Below are 9,073 nucleotides of genomic sequence, written 5' to 3'. Positions count from 1 at the left end.
ATTCTTCAAGAGAAACTGTCATACAAAACATCTGGCTGCCAAATAAATCCATGACTTGTACTTCGCCTCTCTTCTTATTCAAAAAGGCTTATGTACCAATAATGACATTGATCATGCTAGAAGTGGATCCTCAATTTCATTTTGCATTGAATACCATAGGTTCAATCAACCAGCTGGTGTTTTATCCGTCCATCAACCCCGCAAGTGGATGTTATTCTTCAAAATCTGCCTAAAAAGCTTTTTTCTGTGGTGCTGTGACCTTTGAGCCTTGGTGGGGCCCCGGCCAAATGCAAAATGTTTTTGTGGTTGGCAATCCGAAATAGATGTTGGACGGCGGATAGGCTTGTTAAGAGGGACCTCTCTCGTCCAGATAAATGCCAACTATGCAATCAAGAAGATGAGATGATACAACATCTTTTAACAGCATGCGTGGTGGAAAGACAAGTATGGTTCAGATTATTCAATCGACGGAACCTAGCAGATTCAGTCCCCCAGCAAAATGAACTGAGTTTTGCTGACGGGTGGCGCAAGACGATGAGCAGAGTTAACAAGGAGCGCAAAAAAATGAGTGAACACTTTAATTATTCTAGGTGCCTGGATTATTATTTGGAAACGTAGGAATGAATGTGTTTTAGGGGGGCTTCTCCTACGATTAACATGATCTGGAGTGAGTTGAAGGATGAGCACAGCCTTTGGTGCATGGCTGGTGCGAAGAAACTACAAGGGCTAGGTCTGGCGCTTGCAGCCTAGGTTAGTTTGGGCTAGGTCGAGTCGTGTTTGTTCGCTATGGGTTTGAACCATGAGTCTGTGTAATTGCGTCACTCATAACTGGTCCCGTATGAGTGAGGATCCTGTTTGCCCCCCCCCCCCCCCCCCCCCCCCCCCTTTCATCTCTCCTCTTATACAATGAAACGCAGCTCTCCTGCATTTCATAAAAAAAAAACTTCCAGTAACTACATCAATTAAATAATCAAGAGGGCATTCCTTGTCTCTTACAGGTTCGATTTGAGAACCCTTGAATCTTTCGGTATCTTGATTGAACTGATCATATCTTTTATCATGTCCTACAACAATGGTAGATCATGTTCAATTTCGCTTGGTATTAGCCCAATACTCAGCCACAAGTTTAGCAAATGCTGATTGTTTGTCTTCCAACAGCTTGGCTGGTGTTTCATATTCTAGAAGCTTCCCTGCACAATTGGAAATCATCATCATGAATCGTCCATATAGACTTAAAGAGTAAGCTTGGTGATGTACTTCTAAATATATCATATATAAGGCATTGATAGTTTATCTGTCATACTGGTAATCTGAGGAATGAATTAAACTTTTTTTTTTGTAGATGCTACATGACCAAAAATGTCTTGTATAACATACCATAGAACAGGACCATGACCCTGTCACTGTCTGTCACAGTTGGTACCCTGTGAGCTATGGTTATAACCGTGCAACTTGAAAACTGCTGCCTGATTACTTTCTGCAGGATTGCATCTGTTGCAGAATCGATGGATGCTGTCGCCTCATGTAGAATTAGAATTTTGTTCCTGCGGAGGAGAACTCTGCCAAGACAGAAGAGCTGACGCTGTCCAGCACTCCAGTTATCGCCATCATCACTCACTGCCACAATTTTATTTTGCATGAACAAACGGAATGTGTTTAATCTCTCTTTAACAAGATATAAATTGCTTTGGGTATAATTCTATCTTCACGTACCAACTGTATCAAGAAGAGCAGAGGTGCTGCTGATTGCTGTCTTCAGTTGACACCTCTCCAAGGCCTGAAATGGTCATTGCATGTAGTGCATATCAGAAAATATGAGATTTTATTGTTCACAAAGGCATCTAGCATGGTTAAGTTTAGTATGGCTAGATCTTTAAAAATGGTAAGCTTCTACTGCTTGTGGTAACAGAAGGGGTATGCACCATGGCTTTACTAGGAACTGTATTATGTAAGAATTTACATTTACATTTTTAAACTTGCTATAGTTTTGGAGTCATGACAGTTTTTCTAACCTCCCATATCTCTTGATCAGAATGCAGGCCAAGGGGATCCAAATTGTTGCGGACGGTTCCCCTCAAAAGTGTAGGTTCTTGAGGGATAATACTTAGTTTAGTTCTTAGATCCTTAAGGCCAATGGAGCAAATATCCAACTTGTCAATAAGTATCCTCCCACCCGCTGGATCAACGAGACGGAACAATGAGCTGATAAGTGTTGATTTCCCACTTCCTGTCCTCCCTACAACCCCAATCTTGTTCCCAGCAGCAAAAGTGCAAGTGATTCCTTTGAGGACAAGCGGTGCATTTGGACGGTTTCTTATCTGCTCATGAAGTACCAGATATTGAGTCAATTTATTAGAAAGCTTCTATGAGATTGTGGAAAACAAACATCCTATTATTTACCATCAAATCTTGCAGGTCTATCCTTCCCTCCTGCGGCCATGAAGTTGGAGGTCTATTTTCTGGTATAATGGCAGGTGGCTCCACTGGGAGGTGCATATACTGCTTGATTCGTTCAACAGAGATGATGTAGTTTTCCAAGTACGAATAGAACCTTGTCAAGAAAACTTGTGCTGTAGTCAACGTCAAAGCATAGGAGAGATAAAGTCCTGCAAAGCCTGAAATAAGATCATATTGGTAATATTTCATCAGTCCAAAGATACCATTGGGAAGGAAGATCTAGTTATAATGGTAATGTGGCTACCTGGTGAAATTACTCCTGGAGGAACCAAAACAAGGAACAATGCTGCTGTGATTATTGTCAAGGACTGCAGCGCCTCTACTCTTATGAGCACCCACTCTTTTGCTGCAACGGTATGGAAGAACTGTGTCGCATCAGTGTCGATGAGCTGCATGTTGCTGTGGATATACCTGTCAGTTGCTGTAAATGCCCTGATCGTCACCACACCAAGAATTGATTCTGATGCATAGTTCATTACAGGTGCCTTTGTTGTTCCATTGATTCTTACTAGCTCCCTAGCGGAGGAAACGTAGTACCTCTTCATGTTTTGATTGAAAATAATGTGTTAGCTCAAAAAGTCACAAGATATACATTCGTCTTAAATAACTAGAGTTATTTCTTGCAGCAATGTGTACTGACCTGAACATATATCATGGTGATCGTAACTGGGATCGCTACAACCAAGACCTGCCAAGTTACGGTACCCATGACAAGTACTGTGGTAACAACCTCAATACTGCCTGTCGCCACAAAAACCATGGAGTAAGGTATGTCGAAGTCTAGAATGCTTAAATCTGAAGATGCCTGCACAGACCACCACTTGAATTTTAAATTCTCCGTTTTGAAAAAGTTAGTACTAGCCTGTTATGATCCTATTTGTACAAAATTTGGTAAATGGTTCGTGATCCTTGGATCATTTGGGGATAACCATTGTCAGGAAGATGGCCGACCAAAGTCGGTATGGAGGGAGACTAGAGTATTTGAGGGAATTAGATTTTTTGTTCTTTCTTTTCCTGGTACATCACCTTCCCTTATATAGAGAGGACTCCTGTCCACCTCAGGAAGGTCCAATCAAATAATAACAAATCATATCCAATCCATAAAAAAAAACCTCGACCTGAAGGGGTTAAGACTACCCCACAACATTCTAAATAAGAAGAAGACCTTCTCACCAAGCCGAGAAAACCCCCGAACTGCCCTTACACGGTGGCTTTCTGTCGCCCAAGCGAGAATTAGACCGGTGCCCCCCAGTGCTTTGGACATGGGACGGACGAGGGGATTTTTTTAACCTCAACTTGAAATTCGTTCCCACGGGGAGTCGAACCCAGGACTTGAGGAGTGCCGACGGGGTACTCTGACCAACTAGACTAGAGGCCCTTTGGCTCCAATCCTATCACTAATTGGCCCAAATTTAATCATATTTCTAACTGATCAAATCCCCTCTAATTGATCTAATCTAATCTAATCTCTTTCCTAATCCTTATTCCTTCCTTAGCAAGGGTGCTATAGGTCGTGCTACAGTACCACTGGTACTGTTCATGCTAGCCCAATCTGGGCCATCCTGGGCCCACAACAACAACATAGTCTTTCAGTCCCAAGCAAGTTGGAGTAGACTAGAGTTGAAACACACCAAGGGCCCCATGTCACGGTTCAGACACTTCAATAGTTGCTTTTCAAGCACTCCTATTCAAACATAGATGTCTAGGTATATGTTAAGTTTTCAAATCTTTTTTTATTGCCTCTCGCATGTCAATTTCGGTCTTCCTCTACCTCTCCTCATATTATTAGCTTGGTTTAGGATTCCACAATGCACTGGTGTCTCTAGAGGTCTCCTTTGGACATGGCTAAACCACCTCAATCTATGTTGAACAAGTTTTCTACAATTGGTGCTACCTCTAGGTGATCACGTATATCATCGTTCCGAACTCGATCCATTCTTGTGTGACCACAAATCCATCGCAACATATGCATTTCTGCAATGAATATGTCGAATCTTTGTAACCAACATTCTGCTCCATACAACATAGTTGGTCTAATCGTCATTTTATAAAACTTACCTTTTACCTTTTTTGGTACTCTCTTGTTACAGAGAATGCCAGAAGCTTGTCGCCACTTGATCCATCCTACTTTGATTCTATGGCTAACGTCCGCATCAATATCTCCATCCCTCTGTAGCATCGATCCCAGATACCGAAAGATATCCTTCTTATGCACTACTTGACCTTCCAAACTCACATCTCCCTCCTACTGTGTAGCTCTGCCAAAGTCGTATCTCATGTATTCAGTTTTAGTTCTGCTTAATCTAAAATCTTTAGACTCAAGGGTCTACCGCCATAACTCTAGTTTCCTATTTACTCCTGCCTGGGTTTCGTCCACTAACACTACATCATCAGCGAACAACATACACCAAGGGATATCCCCTTGTATGTTCCTGGTAACCTCATCCATTACCAAGGCAAAAAGATATGGGCTTAAGGCTGACCCTTGATGAAGTCCAATTTTAATCGGAAAGTAATCTGTGTTACCATCATTTGTTCTAACACTAGTCACAGTATTGTTGTACATGTCCTTGATGAGGATCACGTACTTTGATGTGACTTTATGTTTGTCCAAAGTCCACCACATAACATTTCTTGGTATCTTATCATAAGCCTTCTCTAAGTCAATGAAGACCATGTGGTGATCCTTCATCTGCTCTCTAAACCACTCCATAATTTGTCTTATTAAGAAGATTGCTTGTGTGGTTGACCTTCTGGGCATGAAACCAAATAAGTTTCTTAATATCTGCGTCGTTCCTCACAGGCGTTGCTCGATGACTCTCTCACATAACTTCATAGTGTGGCTCATCAACTTAATTATTCAATAATTAGTACAACTTTGGATATCTCCCTTGTTCTTGTAGATTGGTACCAATATGTTTCTTCTCCACTCCTTAGGCATCTTATTCGATCGAAAGATATTGTTGAACATCTTGGTTAGACATACTATAGCTATATCCTCGAGACATCTCCACACCTTGATTGGGATACCATCAGGGCCTATCGTTTTGTCCCCTTTCATCATTTTCAAGGCTTCTCTAACCTCCGATTCTTGATTCTTCCGCACAAAGCGCCTGTTAGTGTCATCAAACAAGTCGTCTAGCTGAACGGTGGTGTTCTCGTTCTCACCATTGAACAATTATCAAAATACTCTTACCATTTATGTCTGATCTCATCCTCCTTCACCAAGAGCTGCTCCCTCTCATCCTTTATGCACTTGACTTGGTTGAAGCCCTAGCCATCATATAAATGTCATTCTCTTCTTCCTTCGTACTTAAACGTTGGTAAAGGTCCTCATAGGCCCATTCCTTTGCCTCACTCATCGCTCGTTTTATAGTCTTATTTGCCAACTTGTACTTCTCTATGTTGTTTGCACATCTGTCGTGATACAAGCGTTTATAGCACTCATTCTTTTCCTTAATAGCCTTTTGTACATCTTCATTCCACCACCAAGTGTCTTTCGAGTCGCATCCGCTTCCTTTGGTCACTCTAAGCACCTCTGAAGCAACCTTCCGAACGCATGTTGCCATCTTCTCCCGCATGTTGTTTGCATCGACTTCATCCTTGCAAGGGCCCTCTTCAATAACCTTTTTCCTTAAAGACCTTTAATGACTCCCCATCTAATTTCCACCACTTCGTTCTAATAACCCTAACTTGTTTGTTCCCACGAGCTTGCACCAGAAAGTGGAAGTCAGCCACCACCAGCTTGTGTTGAGCGACCACATATTCTCTAGGTATCACCTTATAGTCCACGCATATTCGTTTATCCCTTCTTCTTTGTAAGGACAAAGTCGATTTGACTATAGTACTAGCCGCTACTAAAGGTCACTAAATGGGACTGTCTCTTACGAAAGAAAGTGTTAGCTGTCATCAGATCAAAAGCTATGGCGAAGTCTAAGATTTCCTCTCCCTCCTAGTTCCTACTACCATATCCAAAACCCTCATAAACCGCCTCGAAACTTGCATTTGATGTACCTACAGGGGCATTAAGATCACCTCCTATAAAGAGATTCTCGCTACTAGGGACAGCTCTAACCAAGCGATCTAAGTCTTCCCAGGAAAGCCGCTTAGCACTCTCATCATGGCCTACTTGAGGGGCATACGCACTAATTATGTTTAAAACCATATCATTAATGACAAGTTTAACTAAGATGATCCTATCCCTTTGCCTTCTCACCTCCACCACACCATCTTTAAGGGTCTTATCAATCAAAACTTCTACTTCATTTTTATTTGAAGTTGTCCCTGTGTACCAGAGTTTGAAGCCGGTATTGTCCACCTCCTTCGCCTTCTGCCCCTTCTATTTAGTCTCTTGGACGCATAAGATATTTACACGCCTCCTAACCAATGTGTCCACTAACTCTCTTAGCTTACCCGTAAGGGACTCTACATTATAGTTACCTAAACGAATCCTAATTGGCTCGACTAGCTTCCTTACTCTTCGCACCCGGCGAGGTAGGTGTGAAGACTCTTGCTCATTTTGCACCACACCTGGGCGCCGATGTGGTGCGCCACTAAGGATGTGACGATCCGATCCTTGCTCACTTGACACCATGTCCAGATCGTGACACGGCGTGTCACGGGGGTGACGACCCGGCCCTTGCTCATTTAACACCATACCCGGGTTCCGACATGACGCGTCACTAAGAGGGTTACGCCCCAATAGGATTCTTTTGGGTTTTATCTCTATAAAAGTGGCTAAGTTTTTACATTGGCTCGCCACGCCTAACATAACCCTCCTCCTTTATCAGACTTGAAACTTGCTATGCTAGGATCAGTGGCGGAGCATGACTCAACATCAAGGGGGGCTAATTTAATTCAGTGCTAAACATTATCCCAATTTCTATGGTAAGCACCATGACATGTGAATTTATGGAGCATAAATAGTGATTAAGAACTACTTCTAGCACCAGTATACATAGGTCTTAGCCTAGTATTGTAGGAGTAGCAACCAGTATATGTAGGTCTCAGCCTAGAACTAAATGCAAAAGCTAGCAAGTCATCGTGACAAAATGGGCAGGTATTATGACTCACAGCCTAGTACTCTCCTACATCTCTGGCTCTTTGCTGCCACCCTTTCCTAGTAACAGGCCTAGTACTCTCAATCGTAGTATCCTGTCTTTCGTAACTTTGTTGCAGGCAAGCAGGGGCCGGAGTCCAGTTTCACCCCCACTAAGCTCTGCCCCTGGCTGGGGCACCAAAGGCGCCCCACCATAAGCGCCACTATAGGAAAACTGTACTTTGCCGAATGCCTGAGACTTTGCTGAGTGCTTTTTATCAGGGCACTCGGCAAAAAAAAGCATTCGGCAAAGGTGGCTTTGCCGAGTGTCAGGCACTCGGTAAAGCGTGGCTCTCGGTAAAACTGACTCGGCAAAGATCCCACTCGGCAAAATGTTTTTTTTATTTTTTTAAACATATTTTGCCGAGTGTAAGCCTTGGGCACTCGGCAATTTTTTTTTAATTTTTTAAAACTTATTTTGCCGAGTGCCAGTGTCAGGCACTCGGCAATTTTTTTTATTTTTGAAAATCAACTTTGCCGAGTGCCCCCCACGGCACTTGGCAATTTTTTTTTGATTTTGGACCCAAATTTTTTTCTGGGGCCTTGTGACAGTATTTGAAACTCTATTTTAAAATTTGGGGCAATTTTGACTTTTTTTGATATATTTCATTAGTTTATTTCGTTTCATCGAATTTTTTAGGATATTTCAAATTTGAACTGCAGGTACATGGAATAATGGACTTTGGTCATCCAAAAATTGATACTCATGATATTTAGGGTATGTTTAGGCCGTATCCAGGAACTCACATGAAATCTTGAGTATCTCGTTGACGTAACATGTCGAGGTACTTGTCGGAAATGTGATTTTAAATTATATAAAATGCAAACAAAGTCTGAAAATCACGAAACTGGTCGAGGCGTCGTGTTATCGCATGTGGAGGCTGTGGTAAAAAATTAAGAAGGTTTCGAGCAAGTTGTGACGTCGGATGCCAAAAACCCAGACATCTTTAGCTGAGAAATCTTTTCAATTTTTGATCACATGTGGAGATGTCTGGGTTTTTAGCATGTGACGCCACAACTTGCTCGAAACCTTATCAATTTTTTACCACAACCTCCACATGCGATAATACGACGCCTCGACAGGTTTCGTGATTTTCGAACTTCGTTTGCATTTTATATAATTTAAAATCACATTTCCGGTAAGTACCTCGACATGTTACGTCAACGAGATGCTCGAGATTTCATGTGAGTTCCTGGATACGACCTAAACATACCCTAAATATCATGAGTATTAATTTTTGGATGACCAAAGTCTATTATTCCATGTACCTGCAGTTCAAATTTGAAATATCCCAAAAAAATTCGACGAAACGAAACAAACTAATGAAATATATAAAAAAAAGTCAAAATTGCCCCAAATTTTAAAATAGAGTTTGAAATACTGTCACAGGGCCCCAGAAAAAAATTTAGGCCCAAAATAAAAAAAATTATTTTGCCGAGTGCCATGGGGGCTCTCGACAAAGTGGGCTTTGCCGAGTGCCGGCCCAGAGAACACTCGGCAAAGTTGATTTTCAAAAA

The 9,073-nt window shown here is 41.9% G+C and overlaps 1 pseudogene; it reads right to left on the bottom strand.

Annotated features, from left to right (window-relative positions):
* Positions 1-1,062: 1,062 nt before the first annotated feature.
* Positions 1,063-9,073, bottom strand: part of LOC136529263 (ABC transporter C family member 8-like) — a 28,408-nt pseudogene continuing 20,397 nt past the window's right edge.

This window comes from Miscanthus floridulus, chromosome 19 (assembly GCF_019320115.1).
Source record: "Miscanthus floridulus cultivar M001 chromosome 19, ASM1932011v1, whole genome shotgun sequence".
Classification (NCBI taxonomy): domain Eukaryota; kingdom Viridiplantae; phylum Streptophyta; class Magnoliopsida; order Poales; family Poaceae; genus Miscanthus; species Miscanthus floridulus.
The sequence above is the reverse complement of the archived record's forward strand: the minus strand, read 5'-3'. Positions and strand labels throughout refer to the sequence as shown.